The sequence below is a fragment of the Neophocaena asiaeorientalis genome, unplaced genomic scaffold (assembly GCF_003031525.2).
Source record: "Neophocaena asiaeorientalis asiaeorientalis breed wild unplaced genomic scaffold, Neophocaena_asiaeorientalis_V1.1 scaffold79, whole genome shotgun sequence".
NCBI classification, from domain to species: domain Eukaryota; kingdom Metazoa; phylum Chordata; class Mammalia; order Artiodactyla; family Phocoenidae; genus Neophocaena; species Neophocaena asiaeorientalis.
In genome coordinates this window covers 123,482-143,541 of record NW_020175402.1, presented here as the reverse complement: position 1 = coordinate 143,541, position 20,060 = coordinate 123,482, and the positions used below count along the sequence as shown (strand labels likewise).

The window sequence follows — 20,060 nt, the reverse complement described above, 5'->3', positions numbered from 1 at the left end:
GATTCCCATATGAAAATCATCTTCTTTCCCATTACTACTCAGTTTGCTTCCTCAGCTCTAGATTCTATCTCTCTCTCTCATCTTGAGACAACATTTGAATATCATGTAATTCACCCATTTAAATGTACAGTTACTGGATCTTAGCATATTCAGAGCTGTATAGCCCTCACCAAAATCAATTTTGGGACATTTTCATTACCCCAAAAAGAAACCTGGTGTCCCTTATTAACCCATTACTCCCCAGTCACCCGGCTCTAGGCAACCACTAATCTACTTTCTGTTTCTGATAGATTTGCCCATTCTGAACATTTCATATAAGTGGAATCATATAATATCTGGTCCTTTTGATGACTGACTTCTCTTAGCATAATGTTTTTGTGCCTGAATAGTATCTATTGTGTGGATATACCTTATTTATCTCTTCATCAGTTTAATAGATACTTGCATCATTTCCACTTTTTGGGTATTTTGAATAAGGAACGTTTGTATACAGATATTTTTGGTGGACATTCTAGCCTCTCTTTTATCCTTATAATATAAATGAGGTAAGATTACATAATCATTTAAAAAATCAGTGGCTTCTCTTTGCTGACAGCAAAAAATTAAAATATCTTGGCAAAGAATACGTAGTTTTTCTACAGTCTGGCTATAATCAGGCTACAGTTGTACCAGCTTCATTCCACTTACCTCTCTTTCCCCCAACCCCTTCTAAAGAGAACCCCTTACCTAAAACATGTGGAACATGTTTTACCTTCTTACTCTCTGTACTCAGTACATTTCTTTTAAAAATAATATCTCTAATTCTTGGTCTGAACGCAAGCTTTTTACTTCTCAAGGTGCAACTCAGATTTTACTAAGCCTTCCCCAGTTTCAGACCTAGTTACTTCTGGTTTTTAATCAATTCTTTAAATACATATCCTTATAGGATTTATCACATGATTTGTTTCTTTACTCACTGTGATTTTCTTTCTGTTGGAACTCCTAAGGACAAGGTTAAAGCTTAATATAGTGCCTGACAGAGCACTGATGCTTGGTCAGTGCTGACTGTATGTCAGAGGAGGTAAAATTAGGAATCATATCAAACTGGTTTGTATTATGGTTATCTGTCCTGTCCTTTATATTCTGTCCTAACATTAGCAGACCCATTATTAAACAAAACAAAACAACTTTTGTTATATGTCAATTATACCTCAGTTAAAAAAAATAATTAACCAGTCTAAAAAAATATCTGTTTTGGGCCGCCTTCTGTGTGGTGCTAGGTCTGTATTGATCCTAGGACTGCTGAAATTAGGTTGATTGTCTTTCAGTCACCTTCTGTCTTTAAAATTCTGAGATTCTCACTTTGGTTTAGTTTTAGTTTAGGACATTACTGATTCATCTTATGATAATCTTGTTTGTTCTTTTATAATTCTGAGCAGAGAAATTAGCCATATGGATTCCATTGAAAGGGTGAGCACTGTCTTGAATATGCAACAATTAACACTGACCAAATAGATCCAGAAAAAAATTTAGCTTTGGTTTTTGCCCCTGGTTTATAAATTCAAACTTTTTCATATTTTCATTTGCTAGTTTTCAGAATTAGCTTAGAGACTACCTGAAACTTTGATATGAACCTACTTCTAAATTTATCTTCTCTAGCCCTGACTCCTCTTCTGAGCTTAGATTCAGATATTGAACTGGCTACTTATCACTTCCATTTGGATATCTAATAGGCATATATTGCTTTTGATTACCCTTTCCCCTAAATCTGCTCTCCCTATCTCACATGAATATCTCCCCCCACTGAATATTTCAAGCCATAAACCTAAAAGCCATCCTGTATTTCCATAATAGTTATCACTTTAAAATATATATTTAAAAGATTATTAAATCTGTTACGATTATCTTATTACCTTCAGCTAGGATGTAAACTCCATGAAGACAGAGATTTTAGAGTCTTATTCACCTAATTTTGTATCCCATGTACCAGTGCATAGCATACAATTTGTTCTCAATAAATGTATATTAAATAAGTCAATCAGTCAATCCTCATTCCCTTCTGTCCCTTCCGTTCAGTCAAATCGGTAGCAGTTCTGTTTGGCTCTGCCTCTAATATACAACCCAAATTGGTCCACTTCTTTTCATCTTTATTTTTACTGTTCTAAGCTATCATCAGTTTTGGCCCAGCTTATTGTGATAGCTTTTAAATGAATCTGTTTCCATTCTTATACTCTTTAATTCTTTCTTTTCACAAAGCAACCAAAATGATCTTTGGAAAACATCAGATCTGGTCATGCTCCTGCTTAAAATTTCCAGTAGTGGGACTTCCCTGGTGGTCCAGTGGTAAGAATCCGCCTTCCAATGCGGAGGATGTGGATTCGATCCCTGGTCGGGGAACTAAGATCCCACATGCCGTGGGGCAACTAAGCCTGCGTGCCGCAACTAATGAGGCTTTACATGCCACCACTAGAGAAGACCGTGCGCTGCAATGAAGACCCAGCGCAGCCAAAAAGAAAAAAAAAAGAAAAATTTCCATTAGCTTTCTATTCCACTTAGAATAATATCCCAAGTCCTTACCATGCCTACAAGCCCTTAAGTAATATTGCCTCTGCTGCCATCTCCTTTTAGCCTCATGATGGGGGGACTACCCCAGATCCCCTACTTGTAACAGTTTAATCACTCCCATTTCTTGACCTTGTCAAGATCTCGGGGTCTTATATTATACCTGTTGTTTCTGTGCCATGTGAGGCCTTTTCCGAGTTTTTGTTATTACTATGTAACAAATCACCACAGAATTAACAGCTTAAAATAGCACCCATTTATTACTTCACAGATTCTGTGCTGGGCTAGCAGGGTCCTCTGCTCAGGACCATGCTGAAATTAAAGTGTTGGCAAGGACTGGAATCTCATGTAAGGCTTGGGGTTCACTTCCATACACATTAGGATAGTTGGAAGAATTTATTTCCTTGTAGTTGTTGGACTGAGGTCCCTGTTTTCTTGCTGGCTGTTGGCTAGGGATTGCTCTCAGCTCCTTTGGGTCCTTGCTGTGTGGTCCTTGCATAACCTGTAAGTCAGCTTAGTCTTTAAGAAGGCAGGAGAGGGGCTTCCCTGGTGGCGCAGTGGTTGAGAATCTGCCTGCCAATATAGGGGACACGGGTTTGAGCCCTGGTCCGGGAAGATCCCACATGCCGTGGAGCAGCTGGGCCCGTGTGCCACAACTACAGAGCCTGCGTGTCTGGAGCCTGTGCTCCGCAATAAGAGAGGCCACGATAGTGAGAGGCCCGCGCACCGCGATTAAGAGTGGCCTCCGCTTGCCGCAATTAGAGAAAGCCCTCGCACAGAAACAAAGACCCAACACAGCCAAAAATAAATATAAAAAATAAATTAAAGAAAAAAAAAGAAAAAGAAAACAGGAGAGTACCTCTCTGATTCACTGCGTTTTAAAGAGCTCACCTAGTAAGTTCATACCCACCCAGGATAATCTCTTTCTTGATTAACTTGAAGTCAACTGTGTAGTTACCTAGTCATAGGAGTGATATTCCATCATATTCACTGGTATATTAAGGGGAAGGAATTATACAGGGTACGTACACCAGAGACAGGAATATTGAGAACCATTTTAGAATTCTGCTTGCGACAATTTGTCCTCTGGCCCCGAAGGATTCACACTTGGTGTGCTGTTTGTTACCTCTTATACCTAGACATGTTTGGAGGCCAGGTGTTTTTTTGTTTTTTGTTTTTTTTGCAGTAGGTGGGCCTCTCACTGTTGTGGCCTCTCCCGTCGCGGAGCACAGGCTCCGGACGCGCACGCTCAGCGGCCATGGCTCACGGGCCCAGCCGCTCCGCGGCATGTGGGATCCTCCCAGACCGGGGCACGAACCCGTGTCCCCTGCATCGGCAGCGGACTCTCAACCACTGCACCACCAGGGAAGTCCCAGGTGTTTTTTTCTTAGTTTTATTCTATTGTTACTGATCTGTGGTAGGTACTCAACTGTTAACATTGAAAAAGCAGCTAATCTGCTTTTCTTTCTCTTGTTTCCATTGCCAATTAATAAATATGAAAAGAAACAATCTTCAGAATTGAACCCAGTACTACAGAGTCCATGATAGAACTGATGACTTAAAAAAAAAAAAAAGCACAACATGAGAGTTGCGAGTTAAGTTTTATTTGGGGCAAAAATGCAGACTGCAGTTCGGGAGACAGCATTTCAGATAGTTCTGAGAGACTGCTCCAGAGAGGTGATGGCGGGAGCCAGGTAATATAGAAGTTTTGTAACAAAGGGCAGATAGTCTGAAAGTCAAAAGATTATTGTTAATTAAAGAAAACCAGATATCTCAAGTTAAGGAATTTAGCGCTTTTCTATGTATGGGAGGATGCAAGAGACTGGGCTCACTGAAATCATTCCTTTGGTATGCACCTCAGCTTTCTGGGGCCAGTAAACTGTGTTTTCACATCCTGAGTTTCCTCAGGGCTCATGGTAGGGAGTGGTTACAGTCTGATGGCTGCTAGGTGGCAAGTATATATATATATATATATATATTTAAATATTTATTTATTTATTTGGCTGCATTGGGTATTGGTTTGCAGCACGTGGGATCTTGGGTGTAACGTGTGGGATCTTTCGTTGTGGTGCATGGGCTCTTCGTAGCGGCACATGTGCTTCTCGCTAGTTGTGGTGAGCAGGCTCCAGAGCTCGCGGGCTTGGTAGTTGCGGCGCAAGGGTCCTCTCTTTCTCTCTCTCTCTCTCTTTTTAAAAAAAGATTTATTTCTTTATTTTATTTGGTTGCGCTGGGTCTTAGTTGCGGCAGGCAGCCTCCTTAGTTGTGGCATTCGGACTCTTGGTTGTGGCATGCATGTGGGATCTAGTGCCTTGACCAGGGATCGAAGCTGAGCCCCCTGCATTGGGAGTGCAGAGTCTTATCCACTGTGCCACCAGGGAAGTCCCATGAGGGCTCTCTTAGTTGTGGCTCATGGGCTCTAGAGTGCGTGAGCTCAGTAGTTGTGGCACTCTGACTATCGTAGTTGTGGGCCACAGGCTCTAGATCGCGCTAGCTCAGTAGGTTGTGGTGTGCGGGTTTAGTTGCCCCGTGGCATGTGGGATCTTAGTTCCCTGACCAGGGCTCGAACCCGCATCTACTGCATTGGAAGGGGGATTCTTAACCACTGGATCACCAAGGAAGTCCCGGCAGGTAGTCTTTTCAGCGCTGAGTTTCCTCAGGGCTCACCAGCTCACATTGGAGGGCTGCAGATGTTGATGACTGTGACATCCTTTGTTTAAATATTACATTTATCAGAACTGTCCATGATAGCATCTGTTTGCTTGAGTATTTAAGTATTACTGGAATCATGAAATTGCCTTTTTTTTAAATGTGAAAAACAACTTGAATATCTGAAGTTCCATATGGTTCAACCTAATAAGTGTAGCTAAGAGTAGAACAAAGAGGAAAGTCACTTACTTTCTCTTTTTCTTGGTTATGGGAGGGGATTGGCAGTGATAATGTCAGAGAGACTTTGAAAAATGTCATGATACGTAGTAAAATTTTCTAGTATCCACTGTAATGTTCCTTTTTAGTTGACTAAACCAGCTTCTATTTATTTCCCAATATCTGTAATTAAAAATATCTCTAGATATTGGGAAATAAATGACCTGAACAAGAACTAGGATGATATACATGAAAAACTAATCAGAAGGAGAAACTGCTTATCCATTCAGCTGCTAGAGGATCTCATACAGTATTGAAATTAACCAAGTAATAAAAGCTCTGGAATCTTTCCAGTCTACGAGAAATTGAACTTGGTCATTTCCATGTGGGAGTTGCAGCTGTTGGAATGCTTTTATTTACTTTATTTTTATTTTTTTGCGGTACGCGGGCCTCTCACTGCTGTGGCCTCTCCCGCTGCGGAGCACAGCCTCCAGACGCGCAGGCTCAGCGGCCATGGCTCACGGGCCCAGCCGCTCCGCAGCATGTGGGATCTTCCCGGACCCGGGCACGAACCCGTGTCCCCTGCATCGGCAGGCGGACTCTCAACCACTGCGCCATCAGGGAAGCCCTGGAACGCTTTTAGATGACTTCACTAAATAAACTTCATCTTGGGCTAAAAAGTTAAGGGGTGGCTTCTCAGACATAAACCATGTGCCCTTTTAACCTTTATATTAATCATTTTTTGCTGAAAACATTAATATTTCTTGATAGGAATCCTTTGTAATTCTTTTAATAAAGATTTAATTATTGTGTGTTTTTAAGTGCTATGTTTTTATTGCATATATTGTGAAATATATGCATATATTATGTAGATGCAATGAATAAAGATATACTACTTTATATATGTGTATATAACGTTTAACAATATATCTGTATTCATTCAATGACTCTTTGTCTAGAATTCAGTCACAGGCCTATACGTGAGTACTTCCTTTAAACAAAGTTTATTCTCTCTAGATTTGCTGATTGGAATATTCTGAATAAATTCATCAGTGCTTTACTGTTCTCATTTTTTTTCTTTACCCTATTACTTCTGTTGGTACATAAAGTGGCAGAGGTGGAAGAACACCATGGCGGTGTGTAAGACATTCAGAGGAAATGTGCATGCCTGCTTATTGTATAATAAAGATAATGTCTCTTTCTGGAGCAAAAGGCAGCATGCTTACTGCCCATTATAAAAGATTCAAGTTCCTAAGTGCAGTGTTCTTTCAGGTAATGCAAGTCACCATATGTGCACTTGTCACCTGGCCCTCTTTGTGTTGCCCTGGGACTCAGGTTCAAAGTGTGGCGCAAAAATGCTCCTACTCTGGCTACTGCTGTTGTTGAAAGTAATAAATAGTCCTTTGTTTTGTCAAAAAGAAAAAACAAACCCAGAAAGTTCATATTTGGTGATGATCATGAGGTGCCCCTAGAGCCAGATTCACACACTGGCTGCCTGTGTACTTTTTTTTTAATGCCTGTGTACTTAATCTATAGATGTGCTTTATTTGGCTTGTACAGTGTTTTGGAGGTCAGGAAAATTTCATGTAAAAATCTTTCTTTTTAGTTTTTCTTGAAAACTTGGAAGCTACTGCATGGCTTATTTGGAATTCCTGAATGGCAGCACTTGGCTACAGCTGAGTATCTGAGTATCTACTGCCCTATGGGGGATGGGTATTCTGTCCAGTTCTCCATAGTCCCTACTTCCTGTTGCTTAAACCTGGCCATTTCCCCCCCACATCTGTTTCCCACATGGTATTTTCATTGCTCTGGGGTCATGAGAGAATGATCATGTTCAGGAAACTTTCATTTTTAAATTACTATTATTTGAAAACTGTAGTTTATGTATTATAGCCTTTAATTGACCAGAATATTTTTTCAAATCAGGAAATTTAGTGCTGAATAAAGCAACTTTAAAAAAAATTATTATTATTTATTTTATTTATTTTTGGCTGTGTGGGGGTCTTCATTGCTGCTCGTGGGCTTTCTCTAGTTGGCATCGAGCGGCGGCTACTCTTCATTGTGGTGCGTGGGCTTCTCATTGCGGTGGCTTCTCTTGTTGCGGAGCATGAGTTCTAGGGCGCCTGGGCTTCAGTAGTTGTGGTGCACAGACTCAGTAGTTGTGGCTCTTGGGCTCTATAGCGCAGGTTCAGTAGTTGTGGTGCACGAGTTTAGTTGCTCCGCAGCATGTGGGATCTTCCCGGACCAGGGCTCAAACCCATGTGCCCTGCATTGGCAGGCGGATTCTTAACCACTGTGCCAATAAGGAGGCCCTCAACTTTATGCTTACTGACTCATCTTAGTTTCCATGGCCTTTATGGTTTAGCTTTAAACTCTCAAAAGATTCTTCAAGTTACATTTGGTCAGCAACCACAAAGTATCATTGATTTTATAGGAGATGATTTTAGGTAGAACTCTTTTTTTTTTTTTTTGCTGTACGTGGGCCTCTCACTGCTGTGGCCTCTCCCGTTGCGGAGCGCAGGCTCAGTGGCCATGGCTCACAGGCCCAGCCGCTCCGCGGCATGTGGGATCTTCCCAGACTGGGGCACGAACCCGTGTCCCCCGCATTGGCATGTGGACTCGCAACCACCGTGCCACCAGGGAGGCCCCTAGGTAGAACTCTTGAATGAAAATTTACTAGCTAGCTGAAGTTTCCACCAAGATAAAATTTTAGAGGTTTTCTTTTAATTTATTTTCTTTTCATAATCTTACTCCTTGTAGAACAGCAGTATAACTAGTACCAGTGTAACTAGTATTTTACCCCAGGTCCTAAGTAATTTGCTTGTTTTGGTCTGTAAGCTGTTTTAGGGAGTGGAAGAGGATTTTAACATTCGTGCAAAGAAGTGCATAAAACATAAAAGTAGAGTTTAACAAATAATTTTAAAGCAAAATCTATGTCTCACCCCTCAGGTGTCAAAAAATAAAACATAATGTGGCCTTACCTGATCTTAACTCCTTGTCTTCCCAATATATCTGCCTTAAAAAAAAATTCCTGCTCTTATTTACAGTGTTGCCATCCATTTACGCATTTCTAAATTAGTATAGTCAAGTTTTGTTTGTTTTGGAACTTTTTTGGAATCATACTCTGTAGTCTTCTGTGTTCTCTTTCACTCAGTATCATTAATGAGTGTCATTCAAGTTGTGATGTGTTGCTGTAGTTTTAAATTTGATGTCCACATAGGAAAATATTTCATTATTGATCCATTCTCCTGCTAATGAATGGCTGTGTTATTTCCAGTTTTTGGTAGTAAGAACAATGCAACTATGGACATTTTTGTACACGTACCTTGGTGCACATTTTCCTGTTTCTCGCAAATGTATACCTAGGAAGAGCTAGGTTATAGGGTATACTTGTTTTCAAGGTTACTAACTAATGCCAAATTCTTTCCCAAAGAGCTTATACCAATTTACATTTCCACCAGCATATGAATGAGAATTCTGGATGCTCTACATTATTGCCAATGTAAAACTATAATAGCCATAAAAAGTAAATGTTTCTTGGGCATATAATCTTTTAAAATTAAAATACAGGACACACACACACACACACACACACACACACACACTCTCTGCATACCGCAAAACGTTTAATTTTGCTTAAGATGAATATTACATAAAAGACAAAAATATTCTAGCTTTGGAGGTGGTTAAGTAGTTACTATAATTACCTACTTTATACTTCTACTCCCAGCCTCCATAATTGAGACGGTACTAGTAATAAATAATGGGAAAACATGTTTTTTTCCCCTTTACATGAGAACCTCTTGTCACTGCCTTCAAAGGACATGGATTATAACAGTATGATCTGAAATGGTATAAGTTAGCCAGAGAGGAGAAGAAACTGTAGCCAGAGACTAGGAAATTCAATAATCATTCATCTAGGAATATTTTGAAAGAAGATATTCAAAGTTTCATGTAACTTTGAATTTTATCCTCAACAACTTCATTAGACCTTGTGCCATTTCCTTGGGATAGGGTTGTGTTACCTACTTATATTTTGTATAATTTCTAATTGAAGATGGTATACCTTTTTCCTGGGCAAAGATAGTAAACTCTATACTACACTAAAAGCAAACATGTACATAATGCAGTATGACACTTGTAATAGGTGGTCTTTTTGAATTAAATAGATCACGGTGAAGGCCAGAGATTTATTGCATGTAGTAGCTTTTTTGGGGAGAATTTTTAAGAATGACATGATTCTCCTATTATTTTGATACAGATTTATTTTCTTTGGTTTGCTTTTATTAGTAGAAACCTCCAAATTTGGGAGGGAATACTCTACTAGAATATACAATACCAAAGGATTCCTGCAATTTGCCTACCCCTTTAGGAACAGCAGAGAATGCATACTTCAGGGATATTTGCCTATGAAGGTTGTTTTTCACTGGTGCTTGCTTTAAGGAAAATTTTAATATGAGCAGTAGCGTGTGCTTTGGCTAAATGCCTTTTCTCCTTTTGTCAAACATCTGTATTTCATGGGGTGATAACAATATTCTAAAAAGTGCACTTAAGCAGTTTTCAGGGAAACATGAACACTAATCTTTTTTTTTTAATATTTGTGTATTTATTTTTTTATCTTTGGCTGTGTCGGGTCTTAGTTGTGGCACGCGGGATCTTCGTTGTGGCATACGGGATCTTTTGTTGCAGCACGCAAGCTCTTCCTTGCGGTGCACGGGCTTCTCTCTAGTTATGTATGGCGCATGGGCTCCAGAGCCTGTAGGCTCTGTAGTTTGTGGCACGTGGGCACTGAACACTAATCTTTATCTGAAATCATTGATTTAGTTATTCTGGTCTTTGTCAGTAGAACATAGAAGAATCTCTTTGTAGTTCTAAAGGGTGTATCTTTTCTTTTTTACTCTTGATTATTTCACATATTCATTTCAGTTGGTGGCAGTTCACATCTGTGTATTTTTTATGTCTTCAGTTATGTTACTTTATTTTCTCATTATTTGCTATTTTTACCCTTTTTTGCTCTCATATATTTAAGTTCTTAGTTTTTAAGGTAAGATTATTTCTTCAGGGTATGTATTCCAAAATGGAATCATTCTTTGGGTGTGGTTTTAAGGCAGCTGTGATGCATTGCTCTGTAGTTTTGGGGACATGGTAAACACATTCACAGTATCCTGTCTACGTCCTGTTTCCTTAGATCCTTGGCAATATTGGGGTGAAGTTTTTTAAAAAAAACTTATTGTGTTATTTGTGATATGCATGTAGTAATATATTTTATTTATTTTTAAATTTTATTGAAGGATAGTTGATTTATAATGTATTAATTTCTGCTGTATAGCAAAGTGATTCAGTTATACATATACATTCTTTTTCATATTCTTTTCCATTGTGGTTTATTACAACAGGATATTGAATATGCTTCCCTGTGCCATATAGTAGGACCTTGTTTATCCATTCTATATATAATAATTCGCATCTGCTAACCCCAAACTCCTACTCCATCCCTCCCCAACCCCCCTCCCTCTTGGCAACCACAAGTCAGTTTATATCTGTGAGTCTGTTTCTCTTTCATAGATATGTTCATTTGTGTTGTATTTTAGGTTCCGCATATAAGTGATATCATATTGTATTTGTCTTTCTCTTTCTGACTTACTTCACTTAGTATGATAGTCTCTGGGTTCGTCCGTGTTGCTGCAAATGGCATTATTTCATTCTTTTTAATGGCTGAGTAATATTCTATTGTGTGTGTGTGTGTGTGTGTGTGTGTGTGTGTGTGTGTACCACATCTTCTTTATTTCCATGTCTTGGCTGTAGTAAATAGTGCTGCTATGAACATAGGGGGTGCACGTATTTTTTTGAATTATAGTTTTATCTGGGTATATTCCCAGGAATGGGATTGCTGGATCATATGGCAACTCTATTTTTAGTTTCTGAAGGAACTTACATACTTATTTCCATAGTGGCTGCACCAGTTTACATTCCCAGCAACAGTGTAGGAAGGTTCCCTTTTCTCCACACCCCCTCCAGCATTTGTTATTTGTAGACTTTTTAATGATGACTATTCTGACTGGTGTGAGGTGATACCTCATTGTAGTTTTGGTTTGCATTTCTCTAATAATGAGCAACGTTGAGCATCTTTCCATGTGCCTATGAGCCATCTGTATGTTTTCTTTGGAAAAATGTCTATTTAGGTCTTATACCCACTTTTCAATTTTTTTTTTTTTTGTTATTGAGTTGTATGAGCTGTTTTTATATTTTGGAAATTAAGCCCTTGTTGGTTGCATCATTTGCAAATATTTTCTCCCAGTCTGTAGGTTATCCATTTTGTTTATGGTTTCCTTTGTTGTGCAAAAACTTATAAGTTTTATTATATCCCATTTGTTAATTTTTGCTTTTATTTCTATTGCCTTTGGTGGACTGACCTAAGAAAACATTGGTATGGTTTATGGCAGAAAATGTTTTGCTTGTGTTCTCTTCTAGGAGTTTTGTGATGTTGTGTCTTATATTTAAGTCTTTAAGCCATTTTGAGTTTATTTTTGTGTATGGTATGAGGGTGTGTTCTAACTTCATTGATTTACATGCGGCTGTTCAACTTTCCAACACCACTCTTGCTAAAGAGACTGTCTTTTCTCCATTGTATATTCTTGTCCCCTTTGTTGAAGATTAACTGACCATAGGTGTGTGAGTTTATTTCTGGCTCTCTATTCTGTTCCATTCGTCCATATATCAGTTTTTTGTTCCAGTACCACACTGTTTTGATTACTGTAGCTTTGTAGTGTTGTCCGAAGTCCCGAGGGTTATGCCTTCTGCTTTGTTCTTTTTCCTCAGGGTTGCTTTGGCACTTCTGGGTCTTTTATGGTTCCATATAAATTTTAGGATTATTTGTTTTAGTTATGTGAAAAGTGTCATGGGTAGTTTGATAGGGATCAAACTAAGTCTGTAGATCACTTTGGGTAGTATGGCCATGTAATAGTATCTTTTAATATTAATTTATTCTTAATAGCAATTTGAAAAACATTTTTCCATATTATGATTTTTTTGCCCTGGGTAAATTTAATCTTTGATTGTTTTATCAGAATGAATTGGAGAATTGACTTGACATTTTACATAGCTAACTTCTTTCACTTGTTTCATTGTGCAAATTTTTTTCCTAATGTTAAAAATATGTGTCCATTTTGATGCTTTGCTTTAGTAGAATATCAAAATAATTTATTCTAGAGTGTGTGAAACAAGAATATGAATTTATAAAGCCTTGTTGGTGAGAAATTTGCTTGTAAGAACTCTTCATTTCTGGTTATTAATTTTCTAAAGTAGATGTTTAGATAGCATTCTGACTTTTATCCTTTGAAAAATTGCCCTGATGAGATTTATAAATGCTGTAACATTTCATGGTAAACCTCATACCCTTATAAATGTAATTTTCACTCCAAATTGGAAACAAAGTTTTTCAAGGAAATCATAAAGCTATTTAAAAAGCAGGGAAGAAATTAAATACAATTAATTTCAGTTTTAAACTTTGGTCACATTTTAGCATATTCATGTCTCTTACTAGCCTGTAAGCTTTTGACTGTAGTTAGTTCTCCATGAGTCCATTTTATTTCAGCTTTGGGAACAGGTAGCTGAGTCTTTAGGCATTTATTTCTGTTTTAGATAGACGTAATGGATTCTAGGGTTAGATTATCAAGGAGTAGACTTTCTTCAGAGCCTCTGACTGATTGATTGAATTCCAGGAAAATCTAATGTCATTTGGAGACCACTTTCATTTCTCCCTGGGTAGAGTTTTTAACTCTATGGTAGAATCCAGAGGATCTAAGAACTTGGGTAAAATAGCTAATTGACTGTTGAACTATATTAGAAAATAAAAATGATAGGAAAAAAAAGAAACACCTACATGCTTTCTTTTAAGATCTTTGTGTATCTTCTTACAGATCTTTTTAATGTGACATGTATACTTGTGAGTATATTATATATATGCACACATATGTAGATGTAGATACAGATAGAAATATATATACATGTACATGTGCATGTACATGTATATTTAGATGTACTTTTTTAAAAACAAAAATGAGATTATGCTCTATAAGTAACTTTTTTTGGTTCAGGTTTATTGAGGTATAATTTACCTAAAGTAAAATTCACCTTTTTTAGTATACAGTTCTGTTAGTTTTGACAAGCACAAAGAGATGTAATCTGCACTACAGACATGACACAGAACAGTTATGTCATCCCCCCAGAATCTCCCTGTGCCCCTTTCGTAGTTATCCTCTTCCCTTGTAATAATTTATTTCTTTTTCATTCCTTTTACAAAATATCATATAAATGGCATCGTACAGTATGTAGTTTCTAGTCTGGCTTTTTTCATTTAGCATAGTTTTTCCTTTAAGATTTTTAGTTTTAGGTATGTTTCAAGAATCTTTTATCAAATGGATGAAAATATTCATGTCTTTTTTTCTAGGAATTTCATTTGTTCAATTTTGAAATTTTAAGCCTTTAGTCAGTCTGGCACTTACTTTAGTATAAAGTGTGAGACAGATACTTCCGTATTTAAAAAATTAGCTACTTTGGCAATATTTATGAAGATTGAGTTACTAATACTCTTACTAAATTGATTTCCTCACAGGTAACACAAGTAGCGAGACAGCCGGGACCCCCAACCCCTTCCCCTTACTCAGCACATGAAATAAACAAGGGGCATCCAAATCTTGCGGCAACGCCCCCGGGACATGCATCGTCCCCTGGACTCTCTCAAGTAAGAAAAACCTTTTTTTTCCTAAAAGAAATTTCCATGTCAGAGCTGAATTTCTATTTTTCTTTTTTTTAAAAAATTATTTATTTGTTTAGTTATTTTTGGTTGCATTGGGTCTTTGTTGCTGTGCCTGGGCTTTCTCTAGTTGCGGTGAGCGGGGGCTACTCTTCATTGCAGTGCGCGGGCTTCTCATTGCAGTGGCTTCTCTTGCTGTGGAGCATGGGCTCTAGGTGCGCGGGCTTCAGTAGTTGTGGCTCACGGGCTCTAGAGTACAGGCTCAGTAGTTGTGGTACACGGGCTTAGTTGCTGTGCGGCATGTGGGATCTTTCCGGACCAGGGCTGGAACCCGTGTCCCCTGCATTGGCAGGCAGGTTCTTAACCACTGTGCCACCAGGGAAGCCCGAATTTCTATTTTTCTAAAGCAAACTTTTAAGCAAACATACAAAATTACTTGAAGAGTAATTTCTATTTTCTCTTACACATTTTTTAAGACACACCTCCCATGATAGTGACTACTAACAGTTTTACACGTTTCATTTATGGAGTCATTCAAAATAAACTGTCAGTGATACTTAGTTTTCCTTTTTGTTGTTTTAGAAATTAGAGTATGACTCTATAAAGTTCATTAAAAATCTCGTAAAGCACTTGTTTGCCTTTCAACGTGTAATCCGTTAGTCTCCCTTTTCACTTTTTGGTGGAGTGTTGGTGGTTATTTTCTACTTTCGTAAAAGATATGGCTGTCTTTCCCTCTTAGTATTGATCATTTTAGAGGGCTTTTTTGTTTGTTTGGTTTTATAAATAGATTATTGGAATTTGTTAGGCTTAAAATTTTGTTGAACTGTTAAAGAATAGTGAACTCCTTAGTTTATTTCCAAGTAACAGGCACAGGAGACATAAACTGTTTTAAGATATCACTGTGGGTCCCCTGCATTTTAAGCCATTTCCCAAGAAATCTTTCAGCTTGTACCAACTCACCATTACATGCTCATTTGGTCTTCCTTGTGGTTAAGAGTGGGGTAGAGTTAAGAAGTCTCTTACTGGAATGTAGAGAGAGTCAAGCCAATAACCTTGAACCAAGCTGTTTTGAGATTGTCAGTATTTACATGTAAGAAACATTCCTTTTAATAATAAAAATTAATATTATAACATTATTTTCAATTTGGGCTTTTATATTTTAGGCCTTTAAGAGCTCGAATAGTAAGAGGAAGAATTACTGAAAATAATGCTAAAAGCTGGTGGTTATAAGTGTTGATTAATGATAGTTCAAACTATAGAATGTTTGGAGAAGGAATGTACAACTTGCCAAAGCATGATTGAAACAGCGCTATTCAGGAATATGTAAATTAATTTGGGCTTAGCACTATACTTAAACTCGGTCCAAATCATTCTTGTTTAACTTTGAGTTTTAAAAGTAAAATATGTCAAAATGAATTCTTAATTGTTTAGGATGAGTTTCTAGTGTTGGTTTTCATGGCACTGAACAGAACCACCCACGCTATTAATCAGGTATGTTGGTCTGAGTCTCAGGAGGAAAGAAAAACCGTAGTAAGTTGAATAGGGAAAGTTTAATATAAAGGATTATTAAATATAATAAGGGATTGGAGTACAGAGGGATTGGCTAATAAGAAAGAGAACTCTAAATGATATAAAAATTACAAATATAAGGAGTAGCTGCTTCTCCTGGGGCCAAGATGGAGTCCCCATGGAAGAGCCTTCTTCTCCACCCTGTTACCAGAGAGTGCGTGGCTGTGGCATAACCTTATAGTAGAGAAGTCATTGTAGTGTCATACCAGTAGAACGTGCTAGAAATCCTTCTTCTGGAATTTGCTGGAAATTCCTCTTACGGAGTGTTGAGGAAAGCTGGCTTCTCTAGCACCGGTTCCTTTAGCAAAGAGCTGCTGCAGTGCACAATGGCTACAGGCTCCTTACAGCATCTCTGCCACAGGCACTTCAGATAACCTTGAATCTGCTGGATCACAGGTCCCATGTGGTAGAGCAGCTTGTGTTGCAGCCTAAACTTACTGCAGAGCCTCCTTTTGTTCTTTCCCTCAATCAAAATTAGAAACCTCCCAGATGACTTTGTAGGTAGGTCGAGGTGTATCACACTCAAACGTAATGTATGTCCTCTCCAAAATCTAAAAAAGGCCTGTCCAACCTTGTGCCTCTTTATTTCATGCTACTGTTAAGAGACTGCTCCCCCCACCTTGGGCTGAGATCTGGCATGATGTGGTTCTCTGAATGGTAGAGAAGTTGCTGTGGTACCACATGAGTGGAACTTACTAGAAATCCACCCTCTGGAACTTCCCAGAATTCTGCCTTCTAAGGTGCTGAGGGAAAACTCTTCACAGGGCTGTTTCTTCTAGGAGGCACTCTGCTGCAGAATGGCTTCAGAGGGTACCAGGGGTAGCTGTTAGTCACTGGGTACTGCTGGCTGCAGCACATTGTGGCAGAATCCTGACACTGAAGAAGCTGCACCCTGTAGAGCCGCTGGGCACTGGGGAAGTCAGGTTCTGGAGAAGCTGTGTGTTCTGCAGGAGCCTGCTGTGCATGCCCACAGGAACCAGGAAGCAAAACCCTTTCCTCCTGCAATATCTTTACAGTGCCCTCTACTGACAAAGCTCTACATTGTGCCAGATCCATTTTCACTGTACTGGCAGACAAGTTGAATTTTGAGATGAAAGGCAAGCAGTCGATAACTGGCACACAAGGGGAATAGCTTAGTTTTCCATTTCAGATTTGTACTGTTTCCAGTTGTGATTTGACCCTAGCAGTTGGCCCAAAGCCCTTAAGTGTTCTGAAAAACGGTGCTGCTTGCAAATGCATAGTTTGCATTTAAGAAAGGATGATCTAGCAGTGCTCACAGTTGTCAAGCCCACAAATGCCTTTCTGTATGCCATTTTATTAGTTTCTTTTAGAAGTCAGAGTACATGAATTCCAGGGAGAAGGGTCACCAAATATTATCTTGCTTCCCTTCGTAGTCTGTTTTGTTGTCATCTTCCTAATCTGATGGATGAACCCAGTAACTCATATCTGATTTATTACCCCCCCCTTTTATCCCCTGCCTTTCAGAGACAGCCTTATATGGATTCATTTGTCTCCTAACAATATTTTAACATCTGTTTGCAGAGTGAGGAAGTTTTTCTAAATTGGCATACCTGGAAAAATGGGGAGTTCTGTAGGAAACTCAGTCTCCTTAGATTTATATATATTTTAAAATTAATTAATTAATTTTTGGCTGCGTTGGGTCTTCGTTGCTGCGCGTGGGCTTTCTCTAGTTGCGTCGAGTGGGGGCTACTCTTCGTTCAGGTGCGCGGGCTTCTCATTGTGGTGGCTTCTCTTGTTGCAGAGCACGGCCTCTGAGTGCATGGGCTTTGGTAGTTGTGGCTCATGGGCTCTAGAGCGCAGGCTCAGTAGCTGTGGCGCACAGACTTGCTCCGCAGCATGTGGGATCTTCCTGGGCCAGGGCTTGAACCCGTGTCCCCTGCATTGGCAGGCAGATTCTTAACCACTGCGCCACCAGGGAAGTCCCTCCTTAGGTTTAATAGTTGACATGTTTGTAGATCATTATGGAAAGTAGAACCTTCAAAATAGAGGGAAAAGAATTATAGGCTTGGAGACAGACTCCAGGTTCTGGGACTTGGTCTGTCACTTTCTGGTTATATGATGTTGGGTAAATTATTTGATATCTCTAGAACTTGGTTTCTTCTTCTGCTATATAGGAGAGAATTAGAATTGTACCACTCTTTAAGAGGATTGTTATGAAGACTATATAAAATTCTGCCTCAGAACAGGACATGCTAATGCTTTCAATAAGTGACATTTGTTATTTTCGTGCCTACTTGGTTCTCTTCAGGATATTGGTGTGTGTGTGTGTGTGTGTGTGTGTGTGTGTCTAATTTGGCTACCTGTCTGGTATTAGTGTGAAATTTAGAAGCTCTCTCCAGGAGTTTGAGATGTCTTCCAGGTCTTTGCTTATCCCTTCCAGGATAAAAGTAGAGGCCAGGCTTGGTCATTTTCTGTTGGAAATAGTGTGGTTTATTCTTACACACAGAACTATTAGATTCAAATCAACTGCAGAAAAGATTAAAGAAACTTCTTTAACCACATGTCCTTTTTTTTAAAAAATTATTTATTTATTTATGTTTTGGCTGCGTTGGGTCCTCATTGCTGCGTGCCAGCTTTCTCTGTTTGCGGCGAGCGGGGCTAGTCTTCCTTGCGGTGCGCGTGCTCCTCATTGCTGTGGCTTCTCTTGTTGCAGAGCACGGGCTCTAGGCATGCGGGCTTTAGTAGTTGTGACACTCGGGCTCAGTGGTTGTGGCTTGCGGGCTTTAGAGCACAGGCCCAGTAGTTGTGGCGCGCGGGCTTAGTTGCTCCACGGCATGTGGGATCTTCTCGGACCAGGGCTTGAACCCCATGTCCCCTGCATTGGCAGGCGGATTCTTAACCACTGTGCCACCAGGCAAGTCCCATGAAAACATTATGAATTCTATATTTTATACTTAAAATTAGGCAAACTTTGCATTGTTTCATTTTGTGTCTTTTAAAAAATATCACAAGTTTGTTACTTGAATTATCTTAAATTACTTAAGCAAAACAAAAGTGTTTCATGCTTGTTGCTTGATTGTACACATTTGTTTTAACTCAGTTAATTTTCTCATAATGGAGCTAAATTACAAAATAAGGAGTCCAAACTGGCACTGATTATCAGGTTCAGTGTCTAGTCCTTTTCATTTTTCTCTTGGTATCCCTGTCTAAACTCTTAAGCTATGTTCACAGTAATCATTGAGAAGACATGCTCAGAATAATGCCAAAGAAGTGGAGTGGTACATGTTTTCCACCCACTGTTCTTGTTCATTTGGTTCCTCTCTTTTTCTGAGAGATCAACTTGGTCATGTTAAGTAGTGGACTGAGATGGTGATGGTATGTGATCCACTGGTTAGATTCTTTATTGTCTCTGGAAATGCTAAGCAAAGGACTTCTTCACTGAGCAGTAGTTATTGATCATGGCACTTATTTTAACATTACTATTTTCATTATTACAAAAGAATATGATTAAACAACTCATGGTCCCTGCAATCATTTTACTTTATCCAACTTCCAGACTTCGTTTTCCTTTCAGAGGTCTTGTTTTACTAAGGAAAAATACTCACTATTGCCTCACAGTTGTTGATTGATGGATTGTTTCAGACTTTGCAAACTGCTTTATCTTTCTTATTAAGTTAAACAGTGATTTTATTTACTGCAAGCAAGTTTTTATACTTTTTTTGATTTTTAAAATGCCTTTCATGAAGAAAATAAATTCTGAGCTTGGCAACTCTGACGGTCAGTGTTGCTAACCGGGATAAGTAGAGGAGGCTTTGAAAATGTTTTTTACATTTCATTGTTGAAATAGATGAATGTTGACATTCCTTAAAAAAAAGAAAGCAAAGCAAAATTTATTGTTTTTTATACTTGCCTTCTCCCCCATGGAACATATTATGGCTGTCTAAAGCAGTCTTTGAAGTGACTGGTGTTTGGAAGCTGCATTCATGGCACATAAAGATTTGATGTAGCCTCCAGAAACTGCAGTACTGACTGCATTTAGTTGGTCCTGTTGCCAAATCTTCTGTTTTGTTTTCTTCAGTTGATAATATAGGTACGTACTTAAAAATTTATAGCTATTGAAAATTTCATCAGTAAATAGTGTCATTAAGCAGTTTACAAATTAACATGCCTTTACAAGTGTCATTAGTATAAAAATAAGGCTTATAAAAATTTAAATCATTTATATCTGTGGTTTCATCTAATATATGCTAAATAATTGTGGTAAGCTCTTTTCTCTAATTGTTGAGATTTATCTTAATGTGGTCATATTTGATAGAGAATTTTAGCTCTTTTGTCTTTTTTCTTTATCAACAAAAACAGTTGCAACCATATT

General features: G+C 38.6%; 1 protein-coding gene across 1 annotated transcript in view; it reads left to right on the top strand.

Moving 5' to 3' along the window:
* LOC112414374 (eukaryotic translation initiation factor 4 gamma 3-like) overlaps nt 1-20,060 on the top strand; it is a gene marked incomplete at its 3' end in the record, with an annotated part of 147,175 nt that overhangs the window by 27,753 nt on the left and 99,362 nt on the right. Inside the window, exon 2 of the mRNA XM_024766866.1 lies at nt 14,018-14,146. The remainder of the gene's footprint in view (nt 1-14,017; nt 14,147-20,060) is intronic.